At 42.8% G+C, this 27,922-nt stretch overlaps 9 non-coding genes across 9 annotated transcripts; 8 read left to right on the top strand and 1 right to left on the bottom strand.

The window, feature by feature from the left end:
• The first annotated feature begins 951 nt into the window (after positions 1 to 951).
• On the top strand, positions 952 to 1,065 carry LOC140276437 (U5 spliceosomal RNA). Its single transcript, XR_011909031.1, has one exon. It is a non-coding gene; the product is annotated as a U5 spliceosomal RNA (small nuclear RNA).
• Positions 1,066 to 1,373: 308 nt separating this feature from the next.
• LOC140276021 (U2 spliceosomal RNA) lies at positions 1,374 to 1,557 on the top strand. The gene has a single exon (XR_011908713.1). It is a non-coding gene; the product is annotated as a U2 spliceosomal RNA (small nuclear RNA).
• A 2,197-nt stretch (positions 1,558 to 3,754) lies between these two features.
• On the top strand, positions 3,755 to 3,868 carry LOC140276436 (U5 spliceosomal RNA). The gene has a single exon (XR_011909029.1). It is a non-coding gene; the product is annotated as a U5 spliceosomal RNA (small nuclear RNA).
• A 308-nt stretch (positions 3,869 to 4,176) lies between these two features.
• On the top strand, positions 4,177 to 4,360 carry LOC140276059 (U2 spliceosomal RNA). Its single transcript, XR_011908748.1, has one exon. It is a non-coding gene; the product is annotated as a U2 spliceosomal RNA (small nuclear RNA).
• A 2,196-nt stretch (positions 4,361 to 6,556) lies between these two features.
• Positions 6,557 to 6,670, top strand: LOC140276328 (U5 spliceosomal RNA). The gene has a single exon (XR_011908931.1). It is a non-coding gene; the product is annotated as a U5 spliceosomal RNA (small nuclear RNA).
• Positions 6,671 to 13,090: 6,420 nt separating this feature from the next.
• On the top strand, positions 13,091 to 13,274 carry LOC140276019 (U2 spliceosomal RNA). Its single transcript, XR_011908712.1, has one exon. It is a non-coding gene; the product is annotated as a U2 spliceosomal RNA (small nuclear RNA).
• Positions 13,275 to 15,542: 2,268 nt separating this feature from the next.
• On the top strand, positions 15,543 to 15,656 carry LOC140276335 (U5 spliceosomal RNA). The gene has a single exon (XR_011908937.1). It is a non-coding gene; the product is annotated as a U5 spliceosomal RNA (small nuclear RNA).
• A 308-nt stretch (positions 15,657 to 15,964) lies between these two features.
• On the top strand, positions 15,965 to 16,148 carry LOC140276168 (U2 spliceosomal RNA). The gene has a single exon (XR_011908847.1). It is a non-coding gene; the product is annotated as a U2 spliceosomal RNA (small nuclear RNA).
• Positions 16,149 to 19,400: 3,252 nt separating this feature from the next.
• Positions 19,401 to 19,514, bottom strand: LOC140276353 (U5 spliceosomal RNA). Its single transcript, XR_011908953.1, has one exon. It is a non-coding gene; the product is annotated as a U5 spliceosomal RNA (small nuclear RNA).
• Positions 19,515 to 27,922: the final 8,408 nt, after the last annotated feature.

Raw genomic sequence — 27,922 nt, 5'->3', positions numbered from 1 at the left:
TATTAATAAGGATACTTCTACAACTACTATCAAAGTATGTCCAGACTTCTTATGTTGTCAGTTGCTATATATGAATAAGTGGGTAGCTACTGACAAGCATTAAGCATGTCACACAGCCCAAACATATAACATTTCAGGACACACCACACAGTTAACAACCACAGTGAAGTGTCAAAGCCCAAACATGTAACATTCAACAGGACACTTACACAACACATTCAAATCAAACAGTCAGACAACATACAAGAACATATACCCCAGCCGGCATTGCTCCCTGCCTATTTTCCTACAGCTCACTATGTGTGCGCACACCTTTATTCACAAACTCTTCAACTTATACTCTTTTACCAAAGCTGCTACAGCTCGATTGGCCGAATACCCTTAGATCCTATTTCGGTGAATTTGACATCTGCCTTACATGTAACAGATTAGCGGTTTAGCAGTTTTAATTTAGTTTGAGTGAAGGAATTCATTTTATAGCAAAATCCGAAATCGTGAAGAACTCATGAAAGTAAGCTTATTCTCGGATTCCTGAAACTTTAGATTTGCTCTTTCTTTTACTGCCAAGTACAACGTTGTTTTTTTTTTGTTTAAATCTTTCTAGACATGGTAAATATGAAGGACAAAGCAGTTTTAACATAGTTTGAGTGAAGGAATTCATTTTATAGATAAAATCCCAAGAGTCTGCTGAGAAAAGAGAGTGAATGCGAAGTAGACTTTAACACGGCTCTGGGAGCGAGCCGAGTGTGGGCTAACCAGGAGAATTGCTTGAAAGAAACGCGACACCGAATGAGCGGTCAGAACAAAGCCTCAATACGGTGTTCCCGTGGTGTTTTTGTTGCTGCCTTGTCGATTGCACAGGGGCAAGCGTTTCAACCAAGCAACGCTCACCATGAGGAAGGTGGCTATGGCAACTAGCCTGATGCCCTGCTCCCGCAGTGACGGATAATCGTACTCTGGTTTCTCTTCATAACATACAAGTCTTTCGCCTTTTACTAAAGACTTTCGTGGAGAGCAGCACTAATGAGTTGTTTCTATTTTTGGCAGGCTTTACCTTTGCGGGTGAAGCCCTTTCTGTCTGTGCAAAAGAAATCTTGTTACTGTGCAGAGTGACTTCTCTGAGTAGAGTCGCCTTACTTGTTGCGATTGTGCCGATGTTCGAAGCTGGAGTGCAAAGTTGTTGCTTGAATGGTGCTTGCTGGAGCATGCGGGAGTGCAAAGTTATACCATTTAAAAGGGCTGAAGAGTGCTCAGTGCAGCGGGTGGGCGGAGGTGCAACGTGACACTCTGGCCACCTATGGCCATAAAAAGAACACTGCTACAAGTGCGCATTGTGCCAGCAAGGGCCCTCGGACCTGAAACAGTGGACAGTTATCGCTTCTCGGCCTTTTGGCTAAGATCAAGTGTAGTATCTGTTCTTATCAGTTTAATATGTCCTCTATACGAGGACTACATATTAAATGGATTTTTAAGAATAGGAGTTGAAAAAGAAGCTTGCTCCGTTCACTCCAAGCATCGACCCGGTACTGCAGTGCCGCTGGGAACGGTGCGCTCTTCTCTGCTCTTGTGAAAAAGCAAACAGCGGTGCAGGATGGAAGTTTCAGGGAGCCCAAGATGAAACTTTCTTTTAATCTGCTGAGAAAAGAGAGTGAATGCGAAGTAGACTTTAACACAGCTCTGGGAGCGAGCCGAGTGTGGGCTAACCGGGAGAATTGCTTGAAAGAAACGCGACACCGAATGAGTGGTCAGAACAAAGCCTCAATACGGTGTTCCCGTGGTGTTTGTGGCTGCCTTGTCTTTTGCACAGAGTAAAAGACAAGGCAGCCATCGAATAGGGCCCGATTGTTCCTACTTGGTCAGCCGAGGAGCAAGGGGGGGGAGCAAGCGTCTCAACCAAGCAAATCTCACCAAGTAGGAACAATCGGGCCCTATTCGATGGCTGCAACACCTGAAAGAGATATTGATGCGAGACCCGATCAAAAGCTTTTTCAAAGTCTAAATTTAAGATGACAAGCCTGGTGTTTCTGTCTCTAGCGTAATCAATGATGTCTCGAATCAGTACGAGGCTGTCGGTGAGTTGTCTCTCTGAGATGGCACAAGCCTGGTCTGGGTGAATTACCTCCTCTAAAACAGAGGACATCCGTGTCGTTAAAACCTTGCTAAAAAGTTTACAGTCAAAGTTTAAAAGTGTGATGGGCCTCCAATTCTTTAGGTCAGTCTTATCATTTTTATCAGAAGTGAAGAAATAAATGAATGCCTATCAACAAATGTGGGATCTAAACTCTAGTGCTTCCTCTAAAATAATTTCCTTTCACAATTTAGAAATGTGTGTGTGTAAGTCACAACACCCGTGACACCAAAACGGCTTTCTTTTCTCTACACTCTGCACTATGAGCACACACACCAAATCAGAAAGGCTTTTTTCTCTCTTTTCTACATTATGGACTGTGGGGACACAAAACCGCTCTCTCTTTTTTTTTTTGATTGTGTGCCAGGGCGTTGTCTCACGTATTAGATTATGCTTACGATACGAATGGGTTTATCAGTCACATCAGAATCCATACATACTGATCCTCCCGTAATAAAATGGTCGGATCTTATCAAACACACTTTGTTTCTTGTGACAATCAAGTCAGCGAAACAGCGTATACACGTCAAGACACTGAATCAAGTTTGCCACAAGAACTCATAGGTTTGGCAGTATTGCTCTGCTGTCAGCAATCATACACCCATTTTATTTTCGTGAGACATGTGCAGGCACCTGTTCATCTACTGTTCTATCACTATGAATTAGTTTATCTATTATTAATAAGGATACTTCTACAACTACTATCAAAGTATGTCCAGACTTCTTATGTTGTCAGTTGCTATATATGAATAAGTGGGTAGCTACTGACAAGCATTAAGCATGTCACACAGCCCAAACATATAACATTTCAGGACACACCACACAGTTAACAACCACAGTGAAGTGTCAAAGCCCAAACATGTAACATTCAACAGGACACTTACACAACACATTCAAATCAAACAGTCAGACAACATACAAGAACATATACCCCAGCCGGCATTGCTCCCTGCCTATTTTCCTACAGCTCACTATGTGTGCGCACACCTTTATTCACAAACTCTTCAACTTATACTCTTTTACCAAAGCTGCTACAGCTCGATTGGCCGAATACCCTTAGATCCTATTTCGGTGAATTTGACATCTGCCTTACATGTAACAGATTAGCGGTTTAGCAGTTTTAATTTAGTTTGAGTGAAGGAATTCATTTTATAGCAAAATCCGAAATCGTGAAGAACTCATGAAAGTAAGCTTATTCTCGGATTCCTGAAACTTTAGATTTGCTCTTTCTTTTACTGCCAAGTACAACGTTGTTTTTTTTTTGTTTAAATCTTTCTAGACATGGTAAATATGAAGGACAAAGCAGTTTTAACATAGTTTGAGTGAAGGAATTCATTTTATGGATAAAATCCCAAGAGTCTGCTGAGAAAAGAGAGTGAATGCGAAGTAGACTTTAACACGGCTCTGGGAGCGAGCCGAGTGTGGGCTAACCAGGAGAATTGCTTGAAAGAAACGCGACACCGAATGAGCGGTCAGAACAAAGCCTCAATACGGTGTTCCCGTGGTGTTTTTGTTGCTGCCTTGTCGATTGCACAGGGGCAAGCGTTTCAACCAAGCAACGCTCACCATGGGGAAGGTGGCTATGGCAACTAGCCTGATGCCCTGCTCCCGCAGTGACGGATAATCGTACTCTGGTTTCTCTTCATAACATACAAGTCTTTCGCCTTTTACTAAAGACTTTCGTGGAGAGCAGCACTAATGAGTTGTTTCTATTTTTGGCAGGCTTTACCTTTGCGGGTGAAGCCCTTTCTGTCTGTGCAAAAGAAATCTTGTTACTGTGCAGAGTGACTTCTCTGAGTAGAGTCGCCTTACTTGTTGCGATTGTGCCGATGTTCGAAGCTGGAGTGCAAAGTTGTTGCTTGAATGGTGCTTGCTGGAGCATGCGGGAGTGCAAAGTTATACCATTTAAAAGGGCTGAAGAGTGCTCAGTGCAGCGGGTGGGCGGAGGTGCAACGTGACACTCTGGCCACCTATGGCCATAAAAAGAACACTGCTACAAGTGCGCATTGTGCCAGCAAGGGCCCTCGGACCTGAAACAGTGGACAGTTATCGCTTCTCGGCCTTTTGGCTAAGATCAAGTGTAGTATCTGTTCTTATCAGTTTAATATGTCCTCTATACGAGGACTACATATTAAATGGATTTTTAAGAATAGGAGTTGAAAAAGAAGCTTGCTCCGTTCACTCCAAGCATCGACCCGGTAGTGCAGTGCCGCTGGGAACGGTGCGCTCTTCTCTGCTCTTGTGAAAAAGCAAACAGCGGTGCAGGATGGAAGTTTCAGGGAGCCCAAGATGAAACTTTCTTTTAATCTGCTGAGAAAAGAGAGTGAATGCGAAGTAGACTTTAACACAGCTCTGGGAGCGAGCCGAGTGTGGGCTAACCGGGAGAATTGCTTGAAAGAAACGCGACACCGAATGAGTGGTCAGAACAAAGCCTCAATACGGTGTTCCCGTGGTGTTTGTGGCTGCCTTGTCTTTTGCACAGAGTAAAAGACAAGGCAGCCATCGAATAGGGCCCGATTGTTCCTACTTGGTCAGCCGAGGAGCAAGGGGGGGGAGCAAGCGTCTCAACCAAGCAAATCTCACCAAGTAGGAACAATCGGGCCCTATTCGATGGCTGCAACACCTGAAAGAGATATTGATGCGAGACCCGATCAAAAGCTTTTTCAAAGTCTAAATTTAAGATGACAAGCCGGGTGTTTCTGTCTCTAGCGTAATCAATGATGTCTCGAATCAGTACGAGGCTGTCGGTGAGTTGTCTCTCTGAGATGGCACAAGCCTGGTCTGGGTGAATTACCTCCTCTAAAACAGAGGACATCCGTGTCGTTAAAACCTTGCTAAAAAGTTTACAGTCAAAGTTTAAAAGTGTGATGGGCCTCCAATTCTTTAGGTCAGTCTTATCATTTTTATCAGAAGTGAAGAAATAAATGAATGCCTATCAACAAATGTGGGATCTAAACTCTAGTGCTTCCTCTAAAATAATTTCCTTTCACAATTTAGAAATGTGTGTGTGTAAGTCACAACACCCGTGACACCAAAACGGCTTTCTTTTCTCTACACTCTGCACTATGAGCACACACACCAAATCAGAAAGGCTTTTTTCTCTCTTTTCTACATTATGGACTGTGGGGACACAAAACCGCTCTCTCTTTTTTTTTTGATTGTGTGCCAGGGCGTTGTCTCACGTATTAGATTATGCTTACGATACGAATGGGTTTATCAGTCACATCAGAATCCATACATACTGATCCTCCCGTAATAAAATGGTCGGATCTTATCAAACACACTTTGTTTCTTGTGACAATCAAGTCAGCGAAACAGCGTATACACGTCAAGACACTGAATCAAGTTTGCCACAAGAACTCATAGGTTTGGCAGTATTGCTCTGCTGTCAGCAATCATACACCCATTTTATTTTCGTGAGACATGTGCAGGCACCTGTTCATCTACTGTTCTATCACTATGAATTAGTTTATCTATTATTAATAAGGATACTTCTACAACTACTATCAAAGTATGTCCAGACTTCTTATGTTGTCAGTTGCTATATATGAATAAGTGGGTAGCTACTGACAAGCATTAAGCATGTCACACAGCCCAAACATATAACATTTCAGGACACACCACACAGTTAACAACCACAGTGAAGTGTCAAAGCCCAAACATGTAACATTCAACAGGACACTTACACAACACATTCAAATCAAACAGTCAGACAACATACAAGAACATATACCCCAGCCGGCATTGCTCCCTGCCTATTTTCCTACAGCTCACTATGTGTGCGCACACCTTTATTCACAAACTCTTCAACTTATACTCTTTTACCAAAGCTGCTACAGCTCGATTGGCCGAATACCCTTAGATCCTATTTCGGTGAATTTGACATCTGCCTTACATGTAACAGATTAGCGGTTTAGCAGTTTTAATTTAGTTTGAGTGAAGGAATTCATTTTATAGCAAAATCCGAAATCGTGAAGAACTCATGAAAGTAAGCTTATTCTCGGATTCCTGAAACTTTAGATTTGCTCTTTCTTTTACTGCCAAGTACAACGTTGTTTTTTTTTTGTTTAAATCTTTCTAGACATGGTAAATATGAACGACAAAGCAGTTTTAACATAGTTTGAGTGAAGGAATTAATTTTATAGATAAAATCCCAAGAGTCTGCTGAGAAAAGAGAGTGAATGCGAAGTAGACTTTAACACGGCTCTGGGAGCGAGCCGAGTGTGGGCTAACCAGGAGAATTGCTTGAAAGAAACGCGACACCGAATGAGCGGTCAGAACAAAGCCTCAATACGGTGTTCCCGTGGTGTTTTTGTTGCTGCCTTGTCGATTGCACAGGGGCAAGCGTTTCAACCAAGCAACGCTCACCATGGGGAAGGTGGCTATGGCAACTAGCCTGATGCCCTGCTCCCGCAGTGACGGATAATCGTACTCTGGTTTCTCTTCATAACATACAAGTCTTTCGCCTTTTACTAAAGACTTTCGTGGAGAGCAGCACTAATGAGTTGTTTCTATTTTTGGCAGGCTTTACCTTTGTGGGTGAAGCCCTTTCTGTCTGTGCAAAAGAAATCTTGTTACTGTGCAGAGTGACTTCTCTGAGTAGAGTCGCCTTACTTGTTGCGATTGTGCCGATGTTCGAAGCTGGAGTGCAAAGTTGTTGCTGTGATGGTAATTTTTATGTCTCAGGACTGACAGACCCTCCAATCCACATTAACCATTTGTATCACCCAGACACGCTAATTGTTTTAAACTATTTACTTCTTAATTAACACTCAGACAAGATAATTGTTTTAACCTCCTGTTTATCATCAAGACTGCATCCTGCCCCCCTCTGGAGATGTTGTTACACATCTAAAGGTATAAATACTCTGGATTCCTTTTGTTTGTATCTTTTCATACCATTGCTGCTGAATGGTGTGGACTGATCTTTTTCCTTGCAACGAAGAATAAAAACTTAGCCGGCCGGCAGAAAAAGTAAGTCTCTCTATTTCATTGCTCATCAGAAGTATTAGGAAGGAAGCGATTGAAAACTTCCATAACAGTTTGGCGTTGTATGACAGGACCCCGTGAGCAGCCGTTCAGGACGAGGCACGGAAAGCGACAGGCCATCCTGGAGAAATAGATTATTTCCAGCCTCCAAACCTCAATTAATTTGTGAGACGGGAGGGCTAACCGGTAACACGTCCTGAGTCGCTGCCACCGGGGTTCCAAGAACAGAGTTCAGCGAAGCTCGTCTGGTGAGTTTTGAAATATTGACTTAATACATTGTCTTTCAAATTTGGGTTTTAATTAGGCACATTTGAGTTTTTTCATGGTCTCCACAGTTGGCCAGCTTTTTGCCACTTGTAGCGTTGAGACGAAGTGGCCATGCTTTTTGTTACTTGTAGCAGTTTAAATAAGACGAAGTAATGTTACGGTGCTTGGATAAACAAGTAACGGGGCTTCTTTTTATTTTCTTTATTTCTATTCTTTCTCTTTTAAAACGAACACGTAATAATTCCGTTTGTTGCTTGTATCCTTTGGACAAAGAAAAAGAAGAAAAGAAAACACAAAAGGAAGGGGTTTTTTGCTGTTTGTGGCCAAAATACGAAACAGTTAGCATTTGTGACTTGGCATTTGAAAAAAGCACCCAGTACAGAGACGTCTGGACTGGATTTGTCGTACGGCCTCCCCATCCCCATTCGGCATGGGGAGATTTTCCGTTGAGGTGGTTGAGCCTCCGGAGGGGCCCATCGTGGAAATCATGAAAAAGAGATTTGGGGATAAAAGCTTAAAATATTAAAATTTATGGACAAATGAGCTCAGATTCCCAATAGGGGGGTCCCTTAGTTTAAAAGAAAAAAAAAAAAACTAAGAAAAACGGAAAAACTAGAAGAGAAACTGATTTTTAAAAAAAATAATAAAAATGTTGCTTTCTAAAATCTGTCCCAGTAACCTGACAGGCAGGAACTGGATGTGTAAATGATAATCCCAACCCCAGTTGTCTTCCACACCTCGAACATGACATATGCATCTGCAACCACTAACAACCTTCCCTGAGTTTGTTTCAGCAAAAAACATCATTTTAACAGACTTCATGACCAAAGAGGACCTGCAGTGTACCTCCCATCTGTCACCAGAATCTGACGAATCGTACGAGGAAAGCTGGTTAAGGGAGAGGTTTGACAAACTAACACTGACACACATTTCTTTGGACAGAACATAAATGCACTGTGTCAGTCTCTCTCACACCAGCTCAACGTAACATGTACACCATGGACTACTCAGTCCCACACATCCCACTAGAAAAGCACACATCGGATAGCTGGGAAGATTTGAGCCCAGTTATGAAATTGTGTAAGCCTACAGCCGAAAGGCAACAAACATCTGATAGATCTATTATTTTTTCACCTTCACTGACATCTTTTGTGCACACACAAAGAACAGTCAACAGTAAGTATGATGTTAACCTTGTCAAAAATTGTGAAAATGTTGTCATCATTCTAAAATCAGACTTTAAACCTTGCAAGGCTCAATACTCACTTAAACAAAAAGCCATTGTTAATATACCACCATTCTTTGAGTCTCTTAAGGCAGCAGGAGTAATTGTTCCACGTAACGATTCTCCAATACGCACGCCTTTGTTTCCTGTCATAAAATCAGAGGCAAAGATCAACCAACAGACTGGCGCTATATTCAGGATCTGCAAGCAGGTGATGCAACCAACTAATGCAAAATTCTTTTCAGTGGTCAACCTTTCAGACACCTCCAGTGTTCCAGGTCACCCAGGAAGCTAATTCTGGTTTGCTTTCAAATTCAATAGGAGGGACTACACATTCACACGTCTGTGCCAAGGATACTGTGAAAGTCCCACCATTTGCATTGAAGCTCTCAGACAGTCTTGAACCCTTTGTTCTCTCCCCAGGCACTGCTTTGATGACCTCATGATCTGCAGTCTGACCAATGAGCAGTGTGAAGCCAACACAGTCAAATCCTTGAAACATCTGGCTAAAACTGGTCACAAAGCCAGCTTGTCTAAACTTCAATTTGTCTTCTTAGGTCATGTCATCACTTCTGAAAGGAAGACTCTTTCACCAAAAAGAGTTGATGCAATTCAGAACCTTCCAAAACCCATCACAATTTTCTTGCTATGTGCTCTTACTGTAGACAGTTAATTTCTAACTATGCCATTCTTGAAGCTCCACTCACCTCCCTCATTCATGGCAAAGGCCTGCAAGCAAAACATAAGATCAAATGGACTCCTGAAGCAGAACAATCTTTCACAGAACTAAAACTTGCCTTACAAAGCACTCAAACATTGGGCCTGCCTGACCCTACCAGACCGTTCACTCAATCAGTAGATGGAAAAGATGGATGTATGACTTCTGTTTTGTTGCAGGATCATGGAAATAAGCTGCGGCCTGTAGCTTATTTTTCTTCAAAACTGGACCCCGTGGTTGCAGATCCCAAGATATATTCAGATATGTGGCGGCAGCTGAAAAGGCAGTTATGGCCTCCAGAGACATTGTGGGCTATTCTGATGTGTCCATGATTTTACTTGAACAAAAGACTTCTTACCTCTCCACAGCACGATGGCAACGATACAACAAAACACTTTTAGAAATGTCTAACATCACTGTCAAACACCCTGTGTTAAAACCTGCCACTCTCCTCCCCACACCAGATGACAGAACACAACATAACTGTTGCTGTCCCCCAACCGGTTTGCTTGCCAAGAAACAACATTAACAAACCCTCATTTGGTTCTCTTTGCAGATGGATCAGCTTCACGTGACCCACAAACGGGTCACAACAGAGTTGGTTTTACTGTTGTCACTAATCATGAAATTCTTCTCCCCAGCTCACTCCCTCCTCACCATTCTACACAGGTGGCAGAACTGATAGCTTTGACAGAGGCATGCAGACTAGCTAACAACAAAGCAGTAACCATCTAATCTGATTTCAGACACATGTTTGGGTTGTCCAAGATTTTGACACTCTGTGGAAACACAGACAATTCCTAAAATCTAACGGCAAACCCATTCTCCATCATGACAAAGTCACAGCTCTTCTTGATGCCATTTTATTCCAAAAAGTCAATCTCTGTTTGTAAACGCTTTGCTCACACTAACAACACAGGTCCTGTCTCTCAAGGAAATGCAAGAGTGGATGCTGCTGAAAAAGAAGCTACACTCCTACCCACTAAAAATTGATCCCTGTCACCATTTCCACCTCTTTCACAACGGTGCAATCTTTTGCCACACCACAGGAAGATGTGTGGCGAGGAACCGATAATAAGCCTTGTCTACCTAAACATTTTTTCCCTCATTTCGCGAAATTGACACATGGATTGGACCATGTGTCAAAAGGGGGGATGATGGATGCCATAACCCAGCACTGGTTCACCAAAGAATTTTCAGTTCATACAGCAGAAGATCAGTCAACCGCGTATGGTTTGTGCAACGCATAAAAGGTAAAACCAAAGCAGTCACACACATCGCTCACCCATCACCAGACAGACCATTCGAACACTTAATGATGGATTTCATAGAACTGTCACCAGCAGAAGGAAAGAAACGCTGCTTAGTAATAGTTGACGTGGTCAAAATAGATTGAAGTATTTCCAGCAAAACACCAGAGTAGCCAAGTGGTAGCAAAGGCTCTGCTAACAGAGATTACTCCCCATCTGGGAACTACAACTACACCAAAACTGAGCAGCGATAATGGCTCTCACTTTGTCAATTCTGCAATAACCCAAATTAGTGAATTTCTTATCATTAACCTCAGACAACATTGTGTATAACACCCTGCCAGTAGAGACGTTGTCAAACGAGAAAATGGCACTCTGAAATCAAAATTTCAATTTTGGCAGACCTCCATCTCTGGGAGTAAAACCTGTAACCAGGCCACTCCCCTCCACTGGCCTATGTGAGAATATATGCTAAAATATTGCAAAAACTTATTCTCTCCCTCTCTCTCTCTGCAGACTTCCAACCTGGGTGGTGAGAAACGACTTCAGAAAGGAGCACTGGAATTCCAAACGGTGACGAGATCCATTCTGACAACGCATACCATTGCGAAGATAGTCGAGAGGGCAACGTGGGTTCACGCCATCCACTGCAGGAAGATCCCCGAGCCAACGGAGGAGCCCAGCTGCCAACGTGATCGACGCGAGGACGGACGGTGACGGACGACACGAGGACGCACAGAGGACGGACGGTGACGGACGACACGAGGACGAGCAGAGGCCAAAGACGACGGACGGTGCAAGGACGCACAGACGCCAAAGAGGACGACCCGTGGAATTGGCCCTGTGGATTCAACAAACACCAACCAGACGTGTTCCACCAAACTCCACCATGCATCACCTGATTCTGATGCTGTCATGTTTGGCACAGCTGATGGAGGCTTACACCTACAAACCTGCCAGGACTGTCACTTTGACAGAAGGTCAAAGTGCAACATTCACCTGCCTCGTTTACCCTGAAATTTGGCGATCAGGACGGGTTCAGGCATATTATGCCAAGTATGACAAATACCTATGCAGAGACCCCTGCGGCCCACACGATTGGCACTTGATCGTTGCCACCACTGACAAAACCATTGCTCCAAACAGAAATCCCCGCTTCACAATAACAAAACTTCCAAATTCCAACGGAGCCCAGATTACCATCTCTGATGTCAAACCCACTGATGCAGGCACGTATTGGTGTGGAATTGAATATCCAAGCTCGGATATGTACAGACAACTCACAGTCATAGTCAATGGGCCACCAGACCCACATGACGCCCTACTTAACATGCTGTCAGATGTGAACACGGTCATGTTGACCTCTGGAATTGAAGACAACCACTCCGACGAATATGAGAACATTACCAACATTATCAAACACATGAAAGATGCCATTCAACTCCCTCCTGTAATAAATGACTCATGGTTCCCTTGGCTGAAATCTTTGGGCCAAGGATGGCCAGCATGGTTTTTAACAATAATCCCATATGTAATGATTTTCCTTTTGCTCGGCACCTTAATTCCATGTGTATTGAAAAGGCTGTCTAACGTGCTCATGAAAGAGATGACTCATTCCTCCACATATGTTCAGGTGAACGCCAATAATGCTGATCAAAATCCAACCTCTCCTCATATTCCTGACCCCGATATTTTACCCCAGCTAAGACTCTAACTTTGATAACAGTCTGTAAAATTTTATTTCATTTTGTTTTTTTGGGTTGTTTTTTTGTTTGCTTTGTTTTGTTAGTCTTTTCTCTGCTCTAATCAACTACCACAATGATACATTTTCAAATAGCGTACCGGATACTTAAGTATTCTCTTGCATTTAGTTTTCATCCATTTTATTTTTCTTAAGTTTGTTTTCTGTTAGTGATTAATTAATAATCAAAAGGGAGAATTGTGATGGTAATTTTTATGTCTCAGGACTGACAGACCCTCCAATCCACATTAACCATTTGTATCACCCAGACACGCTAATTGTTTTAAACTATTTACTTCTTAATTAACACTCAGACAAGATAATTGTTTTAACCTCCTGTTTATCATCAAGACTGCATCCTGCCCCCCTCTGGAGATGTTGTTACACATCTAAAGGTATAAATACTCTGGATTCCTTTTGTTTGTATCTTTTCATACCATTGCTGCTGAATGGTGTGGACTGATCTTTTTCCTTGCAACGAAGAATAAAAACTTAGCCGGCCGGCAGAAAAAGTAAGTCTCTCTATTTCATTGCTCATCAGAAGTATTAGGAAGGAAGCGATTGAAAACTTCCATAACATTGCTTGAATGGTGCTTGCTGGAGCATGCGGGAGTGCAAAGTTATACCATTTAAAAGGGCTGAAGAGTGCTCAGTGCAGCGGGTGGGCGGAGGTGCAACGTGACACTCTGGCCACCTATGGCCATAAAAAGAACACTGCTACAAGTGCGCATTGTGCCAGCAAGGGCCCTCGGACCTGAAACAGTGGACAGTTATCGCTTCTCGGCCTTTTGGCTAAGATCAAGTGTAGTATCTGTTCTTATCAGTTTAATATGTCCTCTATACGAGGACTACATATTAAATGGATTTTTAAGAATAGGAGTTGAAAAAGAAGCTTGCTCCGTTCACTCCAAGCATCGACCCGGTACTGCAGTGCCGCTGGGAACGGTGCGCTCTTCTCTGCTCTTGTGAAAAAGCAAACAGCGGTGCAGGATGGAAGTTTCAGGGAGCCCAAGATGAAACTTTCTTTTAATCTGCTGAGAAAAGAGAGTGAATGCGAAGTAGACTTTAACACAGCTCTGGGAGCGAGCCGAGTGTGGGCTAACCGGGAGAATTGCTTGAAAGAAACGCGACACCGAATGAGTGGTCAGAACAAAGCCTCAATACGGTGTTCCCGTGGTGTTTGTGGCTGCCTTGTCTTTTGCACAGAGTAAAAGACAAGGCAGCCATCGAATAGGGCCCGATTGTTCCTACTTGGTCAGCCGAGGAGCAAGGGGGGGGAGCAAGCGTCTCAACCAAGCAAATCTCACCAAGTAGGAACAATCGGGCCCTATTCGATGGCTGCAACACCTGAAAGAGATATTGATGCGAGACCCGATCAAAAGCTTTTTCAAAGTCTAAATTTAAGATGACAAGCCGGGTGTTTCTGTCTCTAGCGTAATCAATGATGTCTCGAATCAGTACGAGGCTGTCGGTGAGTTGTCTCTCTGAGATGGCACAAGCCTGGTCTGGGTGAATTACCTCCTCTAAAACAGAGGACATCCGTGTCGTTAAAACCTTGCTAAAAAGTTTACAGTCAAAGTTTAAAAGTGTGATGGGCCTCCAATTCTTTAGGTCAGTCTTATCATTTTTATCAGAAGTGAAGAAATAAATGAATGCCTATCAACAAATGTGGGATCTAAACTCTAGTGCTTCCTCTAAAATAATTTCCTTTCACAATTTAGAAATGTGTGTGTGTAAGTCACAACACCCGTGACACCAAAACGGCTTTCTTTTCTCTACACTCTGCACTATGAGCACACACACCAAATCAGAAAGGCTTTTTTCTTTCTTTTCTACATTATGGACTGTGGGGACACAAAACCGCTCTCTCTTTTTTTTTTTATCGTGTGCCAGGGCGTTGTCTCACGTATTAGATTGTGCTTAAGATACGAATGGGTTTATCAGTCACATCAGAATCCATACATACTGATCCTCCCGTAATAAAATGGTCGGATCTTATCAAACACACTTTGTTTCTTGTGACAATCAAGTCAGCGAAACAGCATATACACGTCAAGACACTGAATCAAGTTTGCCACAAGAACTCATAAGTTTGGCAGTATTGCTCTGCCATCAGCAATGATACACCCATTTTATTTTCGTGAGACATGTGCAGGCACCTGTTCATCTACTGTTCTATCACTATGAATTAGTTTATCTATTATCAATAAGGATACTTCTACAACTACTCTATCAAAGTATGTCCGGACTTCTTACGTTGTCAGTTGCTATATATGAATAAGTGGGTAGCTACTGACAAGCATTAAGCATGTCACACAGCCCAAACATATAACATTTCAGGACACACCACACAGTTAACAACCACAGTGAAGCGTGTCTAAGCCCAAACATGTAACATTCAACAGGACACTTACACAACACATTCAAATCAAACAGTCAGACAACATACAAGAACATATACGCCAGCCGGCATTGCTCCCTGCCTATTTTCCTACAGCTCACTATGTGTGCGCACACCTTTATTCACAAACTCTTCAACTTATACTCTTTTACCGAAGCTGCTATAGCTCGATTGGCCGAATACCGAATAATCCTAATTCGGTGAATTTGACATCTGCCTTACATGTAACAGATTAGCGGTTTAGCAGTTTTAATTTAGTTTGAGTGAAGGAATTCATTTTATAGCAAAATCCGAAATCGTGAAGAACTCATGAAAGTAAGCTTATTCTCGGATTCCTGAAACTTTAGATTTGCTATTTCTTTTACTGCAAAGTACAACGTTGGTTTTTTTGTTTAAATCTTTCAAGACATGGTAAATATGAAGGACAAAGCAGTTTTAACATAGTTTGAGTGAATTTATTCATTTTATTGATAAAATCCCAAGAGTCTGCTGAGAAAAGAGAGTGAATGCGAAGTAGACTTTAACACGGCTCTGGGAGCGAGCCGAGTGCGGGCTAACCGGGAGAATTGCTTGAAAGAAACGCGACACCGAATGAGCGGTCAGAACAAAGCCTCAATACGGGATTCTCGTGGTGTTTTTGTTGCTGCCTTGTCTTTTGCACAGAGTAAAAGACAAGGCAGCCATCGAATAGGGCCCGATTGTTCCTACTTGGTCAGCCGAGGAGCAAGGGGGGGAGCAAGCGTCTCAACCAAGCAAAGCTCACCATGGGGAAGGTGGCTATGGCAACTAGCCTGATGCCCTGCTCCCGCAGTGACGGATAATCGTACTCTGGTTTCTCTTCATAACATACAAGTCTTTCGCCTTTTACTAAAGACTTCCGTGGAGAGCAGCACTAATGAGTTGTTTCTATTATTGGCAGGCTTTACCTTTGCGGGTGAAGCCCTTTCTGTCTGTGCAAAAGAAATCTTGCTACTTTGCAGAGTGACTTCTCTGAGTAGAGTCGCCTTACTTGTTGCGACTGTGCCGATGTTCGAAGCTGGAGTGCAAAGTTGTTGCTTGAATGGTGCTTGCTGGAGCATGCGGGAGTGCAAAGTTATACCATTTAAAAGGGCTGAAGAGTGCTCAGTGCAGCGGGTGGGCGGAGGTGCAACGTGACACTCTGGCCACCTATGGCCATAAAAAGAACACTGCTACAAGTGCGCATTGTGCCAGCAAGGGCCCTCGGACCTGAAACAGTGGACAGTTATCGCTTCTCGGCCTTTTGGCTAATATCAAGTGTAGTATCTGTTCTTATCAGTTTAATATGTCCTCTATACGAGGACAACATATTAAATGGATTTTTAAGAATAGGAGTTGAAAAAGAAGCTTGCTCCGTTCACTCCAAGCCTCGACCCGGTACTGCAGTGCCGCTGGGAACGGTGCGCTCTCCTCTGCTCTTGTGAAAAAGCAAACAGCGGTGCAGGATGGAAGTTTCAGGGAGCCCAAGATGAAACTTTCTTTTAATCTGCTGAGAAAAGAGAGTGAATGCGAAGTGGACTTTAACACGGCTCTGGGAGCGAGCCGAGTGCGGGCTAACCGGGAGAATTGCTTGAAAGAAACGCGACACCGAATGAGTGGTCAGAACAAAGCCTCAATACGGTGTTCCCGTGGTGTTTGTGGCTGCCTTGTCTTTTTCACAGAGTAAAAGACAAGGCAGCCATCGAATAGATTGTTTCTACTTGGTCAGCCGAGGAGCAGGGGGGGGGGGGGGGGGGGCAAGCGTCTCAACCAAGCAAAGCTCACCAAGTAGGAACAATCGGGCCCTTTTCGATGGCTGCAACACCTGAAAGAGATATTGATGCGAGACCCAATCAAATGCTTTTTCAAAGTCTAAATTTAAGATGACAAGCCGGGTGTTTCTGTCTCTAGCGTAATCAATGATGTCTCGAATCAGTACGAGGCTGTCGGTGAGTTGTCTCCCTGAGATGGCACAAGCTTGGTCTGGGTGAATTACCTCCTCTAAAACAGAGGACATCCGTGTCGCTAAAACCTTGCTAAAAAGTTTACAGTCAAAGTTTAAAAGTGTGATTGGCCTCCAATTCTTTAGGTCAGTCTTATAATTTTTTTTATAAAGTAGAGTCACTATTCCCACTCTAAAACTGTCAGGCAGTCGGTCGAGTTTTTCAAAATCTTTAAAAACATCTAAAATGTCTGATGATAAAAGGTCCCAATAGGTCAGATAGAATTCTGCAGGAAGCCCGTCTAAACCCGGAGCTCGACTTCTCTTAAAACCTGTTAGGCATTTTTTTAACTCTAAAGCAGTAAAATTCTGTGTCAAGTGTGCATTCTCTTTTACGGTTTTGTCAACGAATTTTAAGATTTCTGCCGATGTTTCCAAGTGCACTGGTTTCTCTTTGTACATGTTACTATAAAAGGTATGTACAGTTTCAATCATCTCTTGTGTGGATTTTGTTAAAAACCCATCTTCTCTTTTTAGATTTTGATTACACTCCTTTTTATTTATAACTTTCTTTCTTTTTCACCTTCCTCAATTTCCTGCTCCCTGCTTCTTACAAAAATTCCTTTACTCTTTATTTCTGCTAAAACTGACATTTCCTTTTTGACATCTTTGATTTCTTCTTTAAAGTCTATGCCACACTGATTTAGTTTAAAGTAGCGCTGTAAGCGTTTATGTAGTCCCATCATACATCTATTCTCTTTCCTTTTTTTACGTTTACCTTGCTGTTTAAAAAAAGTCTGGGTCGTTTCCTTCACCATTTCCCACCATTGTGCATGTGTTTCGTAGAGGTCTTGAAGGGTCTGCCACTCTTTATAACATTCCCTGTACTGACTGACTATGATTTCATCCTCCAACAGGGAACAGTTGAGTTTCCACAGACCACTTCCTACCGTCACACCAGAAGGGGGTGAAAGGGTGCAGGAGAGCATAAGGTGGTCTGAAAAGAAAACAGGGGTTAATCTAACATCAGTGGGTGGGCAATCTCTAGTAAAGAAATAATCAATGCGAGAGGCTCTGGTGCCATCATGACTAAACCAGGTGAAGCCCTCCTCTCTGGGATGCATGGTTTTAAAACAGTCAGTAAGCTTAAAATCCCTGCATATGCCCTGAAGTAAAATCGAAGTCTTATCCACTTTAAAATCTACCCCTGCTCTTTTTCTATCTTTCCTGCTCAAGATACAGTTAAAATCCCCTCCTACAACTAAAGGTACTTGCCCTAGCATGTAAAGCTGTATATCTTCTAAAAGGTCATACCTTTCATTTTTTCCATTGAAACCATAAATATTTAAGAGGTTAAAGTCTTGCCCCATAAAATTCAAGTGTGCTAAAAGTGCCCGTCCGTCTCTCACCACTGTGCTACCTTTCACCAGAACATGCGGATTTTTAATTAGAATGGCCACACCATCATTTTTATTTTGATTTGAGCCACTCCATATCGATAAATGGGGCCACATTTCCTCCCATTGTCTATGGTTTTTTAAAAAAGGTAGTCCACATTCTTGTATTAAAAACACATCTGATTTAATGGAGTCTAAGAAGGATAAAATACTCTGGGCTCTTGTCTTTGATTTCACACTTCTCACATTTAGTGTTGAGAAGGTGAGAACCATTAAAAGCATAAAGGAAAGTAGGTATGTCATTTTCGTTTTTCTAAGTTATCAAAACAAATTACACACAGGTTATTTCTTGGGAAACTAGCTCTTCCTTCATTTCTTTAGGTGAAAAGTGAGTAGGGTGATCTATATTTCCTTTTCGGACTCTCGGTGTTGGCCTCTGACGCAATGTTGCATTTAACTTTGAGTCCCTGGGGGTTGATTGCAGAGCTGAAGTTAAAAAGGAGACCTCATTTCGTGAGTCGGAGGGGAAGACTCTAGGTTCTTCCACTGAAGAACTGTCTGAAAGGGACCTAACCCTTCCCCTCTTCTCTGATACCACTGGGGAATCAGAGGCTCAGATGCCGTCCTCTTCGGCTGTTGACCTTCGGGGAGGTGAGTATCTTCACTAGACTCACCTGTCTGCTCTTCCTCCTCATTTAGCGTAGCTCCACCCTCTGCCTGTGAATTCTCACAGACTTCAACACTGAGTGGTGAGGCCTCTACAGGCCCCTCCCCTTTTTGCTCCTCACTTCCAATCCAAGCTTTTGGCGGGAAGTTTGAATTTATTGGGTCAACCTCTTCACTTTGTTCACCAACTGCCACCTTTGGTCCTTCTCTTTGTTGGCTTGACTGTGGCTTTACCGTCTTTAATTTGTTGGCAAAAGATTTAGGGCAATCTCTGAAGAGGTGATTTAATTCTCCACAGAGATTACATTTCCTGCCATTTGGACACTCTCCAAAAGTTTGCCCAATTTCTCTGCTCTTCCCACATAACACCTTGGCACAAGCCTCAACCAGGTGCCCATGCTCACCACACTTGCGGCAGTACTTGGGCTGCCCCTGGTAGTGGATGTAACCTCGGTTTTCAAGGTGGCCAGAGTGTCGCCCACCCGCTGCACTGAGCACTCTTCAGCCCTTTTAAATGGTATAACTTTGCACTCCCGCACGCTCCAGCAAGCACCATTCAAGCAACAACTTTGCACTCCAGCTTCGAACATCGGCACAGTCGCAACAAGTAAGGCGATTCTACTCAGAGAAGTCACTCTGCACAGTAAGAATATTTCTTTTGCACAGACAGAAAGGGCTTCACCCGCAAAGGTAAAGCCTGCCAAAAATAGAAACAACTCATTAGTGCTGCTCTCCACAGAAATCTTTAGTAAAAGGCGAAAGACTTGTACGTTATGAAGAGAAACCAGAGTACGATTATCCGTCACTGCGGGAGCAGGGCATCAGGCTAGTTGGCATAGCCACCTTCCCCATGGTGAGCTTTGCTTGGTTGAGACGCTTGCCCCCCCCCCTCTTGCTCCTCGGCTGACCAAGTAGGAACAATCGGGCCCTATTCGATGGCTGCCTTGTCTTTTACTCTGTGCAAAAGACAAGGCAGCAACAAAAACACCACGAGAATCCCGTATTGAGGCTTTATTCTGATCGCTCATTCGGTGTCGCGTTTCTTTCAAGCAATTCTCCCGGTTAGCCCACACTCGGCTCGCTCCCATAGCCGTGTTAAAGTCTACTTTGCATTCACTCTCTTTTCTCAGCAGACTCTTGGGATTTTATCTATAAAATGAATTCCTTCACTCAAACTATGTGAAAACTGCTTTGTCCTTAATATTTACCATGTCTAGAAAGATTTAAACAAAAAAAACAACTCAAACTAAATTAAAACTGCTAAACCGCTAATCTGTTATATGTAAGGCAGATGTCAAATTCACCGAAATAGGATCAAAGGGTATTTGGCCAATCGAGCTGTAGCAGCTTCGGTAAAAGAGTATAAGTTGAAGAGTTTGTGAATAAAGGTGTGCGCACACATAGTGTGCTGTACGAAAATAGGCAGGGAGCAATGCCGGCTGGGGTATATGTTCTTGTATGTTGTCTGACTGTTTGATTTGAATGTGTTGTGTAAGTGTCCTGTTGAATGTTACATGTTTGGGCTTTGACACGCTTCACTGTGGTTGTTAACTGTGTGGTGTGTCCTGAAATGTTATATGTTTGGGCTGTGTGACATGCTTAATGCTTGTCAGTAGCTACCCACTTATTCATATATAGCAACTGACAACATAAGAAGTCCGGACATACTTTGATAGTAGTTGTAGAAGTATCCTTATTGATAATAGATCACTAATTCATAGTGATAGAACAGTAGATGAACAGGTGCTTGCACATGTCTCACGAAAATAAAATGGGTGTATGATTGCTGACGGCAGAGCAATACTGCCAAACTTATGAGTTCTTGTGGCAAACTTGATTCAGTGTCTTGACGTGTATACGCTGTTTCGCTGACTTGATTGTCACAAGAAACAAAGTGTGTTTGATAAGATCCGACCATTTTATTACGGGAGGATCAGTATGTATGGATTCTGATGTGACTGATAAACCCATTCATATCTTAAGCATAATCTAATATGTGAGACAACGCCCTGGCACACGATAAAAAAAAAAAAAGAGAGAGAGCGGTTTTGTGTCCCCACAGTCCATAATGTAGAAAAGAGAGAAAAAAGCCTTTCTGATTTGGTGTGTGTGCTCATAGTGCAGAGTGTAGAGAAAAGAAAGCCGTTTTGGTGTCACGGGTGTTGTGACTTACACACACACATTTCTAAATTGAGAAAGGAAATTATTTTAGAGGAAGCACTAGAGTTTAGATCCCACATTTGTTGATAGGCATTCATTTATTTCTTCACTTCTGATGAAGTTTCAACAATAAACAACAAACTTTGTATTATGAGAAAGAACCAGAATCATTCTTCAGGAATCCGAAAATAAGCTCTATTTTATGGGTTATGCACGAATTCGGATTCTCCTATAAAACAAATTCATTAACTCAAACCAAGTTAAGACTGCTTTGTCCTTCATATTTATTCATGTCTAATCAAGTTTCAACGATAAACAACGTTGTACTTTGTAGAATGAGAAAGAACTTCTTCAGCAATAAGCATCTCTAGACATATGACGAAATACAGATTTTGCTATAAAATTAATTCCTTCTATCAGCCTGACTTAAAACTTTTTGTCCTCCTTATTTATCCACTTCAAATCAAGTTTCAACAATTAAAAAAAATTTGTAGTTTGAGAAAGAACAACTTAATCTTCAGCAATCAGTATTAAAAAGAGGTGCAAATGCCAACCATACATACCTAAAAGGTGGAGCGGAAGTATTCAGCTGCAAGTAGGTGTGAATGTTCGACCATAATTTGTAAAAAGCGGGTAAGAAAAGGTTCGAATGCCCGACTATATATTAACAAAAGCGGGAGGAGAGGTCTTCGGATGAGAGTGGGTGAGAATTTCCAACCATAATCTATAAAATACGGTGAAAAAAAATATGTGAATGCCTCATAGAACACTAAAAGCGGAAGTGTTCGGCTGCAAGAAGGTGTGAATGTCCGACTATATTTGGTGAAAAGCAGGTGAAGCAAGGTCTGAATGCCCAACCTTACATTATCAAAAGCGAGATCAGAGTTGTTTGGCTGCAAGAAGGCCATAGTTTGCCAAAAGCGGGTAAGGTGCGAATGTCCGACTAAATATCAACAAAAGTGGGGGCGGAGGTTTTCGGATGCAAGTGGGTGTGAATGTCCGACTATATTTGGTGAAAAGCAGGTGAAGCAAGGTCTGAATGCCCAACCTTAAATCATCAAAAGCGAGATCAGAGGTGTTGGGCTGCAAGAAGGCCATAGTTTGCCAAAAGCGGGTAAGGTGCGAATGACCAACTAAATATCAACAAAAGTGGGGGCGGAGGTCTTCGGATGCAGGTGGGTGTGAATATCCCACCATACAAGTATGGTGGAGAGGAAGCTGTGAATGGCCGACCATAGTAAAAGGCGGGTGAGAGAAGGTGCGAATGTCAAACCATACATAATCAAAACAGGGAGCGGAGGTGTTCTGCTGTAAGAAGGTGTGAATGTCCAACCATAGTTGGTAAAAAGCGGGTAAGAAAAGGTTAAAATACCCGACTGTACACAATCAATAGCGGGAGCGGAGTTGTTCGGCTACTAAAAGGTGTGAAAGTCCGACCATGGTTTGTAAAAAGCGGGTAAGAAAAGGTGCGAATGCCCGACAATGTATGATCAAAAGAGGGAGTGGAGGTTTTCGGCTGCAAGAAGGTCTGAATGTCCAACCATAATTTGTAAAAACCGGGGAAGAAAAGGCTCGAAAGCCCGACTATACACCATCAAAAGTGGGAGCGGAGGTGTTCAGCTGCAAGACGGTCTGAATGTCCATCAATAATTAATAGAAAACATGAAAGAAAATTTTCGAATATCAAACTGCACATGATCATAAGCGGGAGAGGAGGTGTTCAGCTGCAAGAAGGTGTGAATGTCTACCCATAATTACTGAAAAATGGGTAAGAAAAGGTGCGAATGCCTAACCATACATCATCAAAAGAGGGAGCGGAGGTGTTCCGTTGTAAGACGGTGTGAATGTCCGACCATAGATGGTAAAAAGCGGGTAAGAAAAGGTTAAATTACCCGACTGTACACAATCAAAAGAGGGAGCGGAGTTGTTCAGCTAAGAGAAGGTGTGAAAGTCCGACCTTGGTTTGTAAAAAGCGGGTAAGAAAAGGTTCGTATGCCCGAATATACACCATCAAAAGCGGAAGCGGAGGTGTTCGGCTGCAAGATATTGTGAACGTCCGACCAAAGTTTGTAAAAAGCAGTTAAGAAAAGGTTCGAATATCTAACCAAACATAATCAAAAGCGGGAGCAGAGCTTTTCGACTGGAAGTAGGTGTGAATGTCAGATCATAATTTGCAAAAAGCTGATGAGAAAGGGTGAGAATGCCCGACTATACACCATCAAATGCGGTAGCGGAGTTGTTCGGCTGTGAGTAGGTGTGAATCTCCAACCATAATTGCTGAAAAATGTGTTAGAAAAGGTAAAAATGCCGGTCCATACATCATCAAAAGCGAGAGAGGTTGTGTTCGGCTGCAAGTAGGTGTGAATGTCCAGCCATAATTACTCACAAACGGGTAAGAAAAGGTAGTATTGCCAGACCATATATGATCAAAACAGGGAGCGGAGGTGGTTCAGCTGCAAGAAGGTTTGAATGTCCGACTAAAGTTCAAATATATTAACAAAAGCAGGAGGAGAGGTCTTCGGATGAGAGTGGTTGAAAATTTCCGACCATAATGTATAAAATGCGGTGAAAAAAAGGTGTGATAGAAGACTAAAAGGTGGAGCGGAAGTGTTCGGCTGCAAGAAGGTGTGAATGTCCGACTATATTTGGTGAAAAGCAGGTGAAGCAAGGTCTGAATGCCCAACCTTACATCATCAAAAGCGAGATCAGAGGTGTTTGGCTGCAAGAAGGCCATAGTTTGCCAAAAGCAGGTAAGGTGCGAATGTCCGACTAAATATCAACAAAATTTGGGGCGGAGGTCTTCGGATGCAAGTGGGTGTGAATATCCCACCATACAAGTATGGTGGAGAGGAAGCTGTGAATAGCCGACCATGGTTTGGAAAAAGCGGGTAAGAAAAGGTTTGAATGCCCGAACATACACCATCAAAAGAGGGAGCGGAGGTGTTCCGCTGTACGAAGGTGTGAATGTCCGACCATACTTGGTAAAAAGCGGGTAAGAAAAGGTTAAAATACCCGACTGTACACAATCAATAGCGGGAGCGGATGTGTTCGGCTACAAGAAGATGTGAAAGTCCGACCATGGTTTGTAAAAAGCGGGTAAGAAAAGGTGCGAATGTCAGACAATGTATGATCAAAAGAGAGAGCGGAGGTTTTCGGATACAAGAAGGTTTGAATGTCCCACCATAGTTGGTAAAAAGCGGGTAAGAAAAGCTTCGAATGCCCGACTATACACCATCAAAAGCGGGAGCAGAGGTGTTCCGCTGTAAGACGGTGTGAATATCCGACCATAGTTGGTAAAAAGCGGGTAAGAAAAGGTTAAAATACCCGACTGTACACAATCAAAAGCGGGAGCGGAGTTGTTCGGCTACAAGAAGGTGTGAAAGTCCGACCATGGTTTGTAAAAACCGGGAAGAAAAGGCTCCCAAAGCCCGACTATACACCATCAAAAAGAAGGTTTGAATGTCCATCAATAATTGCTTTAAAACAAGAAAGTAAATTTTCGAATATCAAACCGCACATGATCATAAGCGGGAGAGGAGGTGTTCGGCTGCAAGAAGTTGTGAATGTCAACCCATAATTCATGAAAAATGGGTAAAAAAAAAGGTGCGAATGCCTAACAATACATTATCAAAAGCAGGTGTGAATGTCAGATCATAATTTGTAAAAAGCTGATGAGAAAGGGTGAGAATGCCCGACTATACACCATCAAATGCGGGAGCGGAGGTGTTCGGCTCTGAGTAGGTGTGAATGTCCGACCATAATTGCTGAAGAATGTGTTAGAAAAGATAAGAATGCTGGACCATACATCATCAAAAGCGGGAGAGGTGGTGTTCGGCTGCAAAAAGGTGTGACTGTTCGACTAAAGTTTGTAAAAAGTGGGTATAACAAGGTGCGAATGCCTGACAATGTATGATCAAAAGCGGGAGCGGAGGTGTTCAGCTGCAAGAAGGTCTACATGTCCATCAATAATTGCTAGAAAACATGAAAGAAACTTTTCGAAAATCAAACCGCACATGATCATAAGTGGGATAGGAGGTGTTCAGCTACAAGGTGTGAATGTCCACCCATAATTCCTGAAAAATGGGCAAAAAAAAGGTGTGAATGCCCAACCATACATCATCAAAAGCAGGAGTGGAAGTGTTCGGCTACAAGAAGGTGTGAACGTCCAACCAAAATATGTAAAAAGAAGTTAAGAAAAGGTTCGAATATCCAACCAAACATAATCAAAAGCGGGAGCAGAGGTGTTCGACTGCAAGTAGGTGTGAATGTCAGATCATAATTTGCAAAAAGCTGATGAGAAAGGGTGAGAATGCCCGACTATACATCATCAAATGCGGGAGCGGAGTTGTTCGGCTGTGAGTAAGTGTGAATCTCCGACCATAATTGCTGAAAAATGTGTTAGAAAAGGTAAAAATGCCGGTCCATACATCATCAAAAGCGAGAGAGGTTGTGTTCGACTGTAAGTAGGTGTGAATGTCCAGCCATAATTACTCACAAACGGGTAAGAAAAGGTAGTAGCCAGACCATATATGATCAAAACAGGGAGCGGAGGTGGTTCAGCTGCAAGAAGGTTTGAATGTCAAACTAAAGTTCAAATATATTAACAAAAGCGGGAGAAGAGGTCTTCGGATGAGAGTGGTTGAAAATTTTCAACCATAATGTATAAAATGTTGTGAAAAAAAAGGTGTGATAGAACACTAAAAGGTGGAGCGGAAGTGTTCGGCTGCAAGAAGGTGTGAATAACCGACTATATTTGGTGAAAAGCAGGTGAAGCAAGGTCTGAATGCCCAACCTTACATCATCAAAAGCAAGATCAGAGTTGTTTGGCTGCAAGAAGGCCATAGTTTGCCAAAAGCGGGTAAGGTTCGAATGTCCGACTAAATATCAACAAAATTTGGGGCGGAGGTCTTCGGATGCAAGTGGGTGTGAATATCCCACCATACAAGTATGGTGGAGAGGAAGCTGTGAATAGCCGACCATAGTTTGGAAAAAGCGGGTAAGAAAAGGTTTGAATGCCCGAACATACACCATCAAAAGAGGGAGCGGAGGTGTTCCGCTGTACGAAGGTGTGAATGTCCGACCATACTTGGTAAAAAGCGGGTAAGAAAAGGTTAAAATACCCGACTGTACACAATCAATAGCGGGAGCGGATGTGTTCGGCTACAAGAAGATGTGAAAGTCCGACCATGGTTTGTAAAAAGCGGGTAAGAAAAGGTGCGAATGTCCGACAATGTATGATCAAAAGAGAGAGCGGAAGTTTTCGGATACAAGAAGGTTTGAATGTCCCACCATAGTTTGTAAAAAGCGGGTAAGAAAAGCTTCGAATGCCCGACTATACACCATCAAAAGCGGGAGCAGAGGTGTTCCGCTGTAAGACGGTGTGAATGTCCGACCATAGTTGGTAAAAAGCGGGTAAGAAAAGGTTAAAATACCCGACTGTACACAATCAATAGCGGGAACGGAGTTGTTCGGCTACAAGAAGGTGTGAAAGTCCGACCATGGTTTGTAAAAACCAGGAAGAAAAGGCTCGAAAGCCCGACTATACACCATCAAAAAGAAGGTTTGAATGTCCATCAATAATTGCTTTAAAACAAGAAAGTAAATTTTCGAATATCAAACCGCACATGATCATAAGCGGGAGAGGAGGTGTTCGGCTGCAAGAAGTTGTGAATGTCCACCCATAATTCATGAAAAATGGGTAAAAAAAAAGGTGCGAATGCCTAACAATACATTATCAAAAGCAGGTGTGAATGTCAGATCATAATTTGTAAAAAGCTGATGAGAAAGGGTGAGAATGCCCGACTATACACCATCAAATGCGGGAGCGGAGGTGTTCGGCTCTGAGTAGGTGTGAATGTCCGACCATAATTGCTGAAGAATGTGTTAGAAAAGGTAAGAATGCTGGACCATACGTCATCAAAAGCGGGAGAGGTGGTGTTCGGCTGCAAAAAGGTGTAACTGTTCGACTAAAGTTTGTAAAAAGTGGGTAAGACAAGGTGCGAATGCCTGACAATGTATGATCAAAAGCGGGAGCGGAGGTGTTCAGCTGCAAGAAGGTCTACATGTCCATCAATAATTGCTAGAAAACATGAAAGAAACTTTTCGAAAATCAAACCGCACATGATCATAAGTGGGATAGGAGGTGTTCAGCTGCAAGGTGTGAATGTCCACCCATAATTCCTGAAAAATGGGCAAAAAAAAGGTGTGAATGCCCAACCATACATCATCAAAAGCAGGAGTGGAAGTGTTCGGCTACAAGAAGGTGTGAACGTCCAACCAAAATATGTAAAAAGAAGTTAAGAAAAGGTTCGAATATCCAACCAAACATAATCAAAAGCGGGAGCAGAGCTGTTCGACTGCAAGTAGGTGTGAATGTCAGATCATAATTTGTAAAAAGCTGATGAGAAAGGGTGAGAATGCCCGACTATACATCATCAAATGCGGGAGCGGAGTTGTTCGGCTGTGAGTAGGTGTGAATCTCCGACCATAATTGCTGAAAAATGTGTTAGAAAAGGTAAAAATGCCGGTCCATACATCATCAAAAGCGAGAGAGGTTGTGTTCGACTGCAAGTAGGTGTGAATGTCCAGCCATAATTACTCACAAACGGGTAAGAAAAGGTAGTAGCCAGACCATATATGATCAAAACAGGGAGCGGAGGTGGTTCAGCTGCAAGAAGATTTGAATGTCCTACTAAAGTTTGTAAAAAGCGGGTAAGACAAGGAGCGATGTCCCGACATTGTATGATCAAAAGCGGGAGCGGAGGTGTCCAGCTGTGAGTAGGTGTGAATGTCCGACCATAATTGCTGAAAAATGTGTTAGAAAAGGTAAGAATACTGAACCATACATCATCAAAAGCGGTAGAGGTGGTGTTCGGCTGCAAGAAGGTGTGAAAGTCCGACAATGGTTTGTAAAAAGCGGGTAATAAAAGGTTCGAATGCCCGAATATACATCATCAAAAGCGGAAGCGGAGGTGTTCGGATGCAAGAAGGTGTGAACGTCCGACCAAAGTTTGTAAAAAGCAGTGAAAAGCGAGAAAAAGC

This window comes from Leuresthes tenuis, unplaced genomic scaffold, assembly GCF_036924035.1.
Source record: "Leuresthes tenuis unplaced genomic scaffold, fLeuTen1.0.hap1 SCAF_18, whole genome shotgun sequence".
NCBI lineage: Eukaryota > Metazoa > Chordata > Actinopteri > Atheriniformes > Atherinopsidae > Leuresthes > Leuresthes tenuis.
The sequence above is the reverse complement of the archived record's forward strand: the minus strand, read 5'-3'. Positions and strand labels throughout refer to the sequence as shown.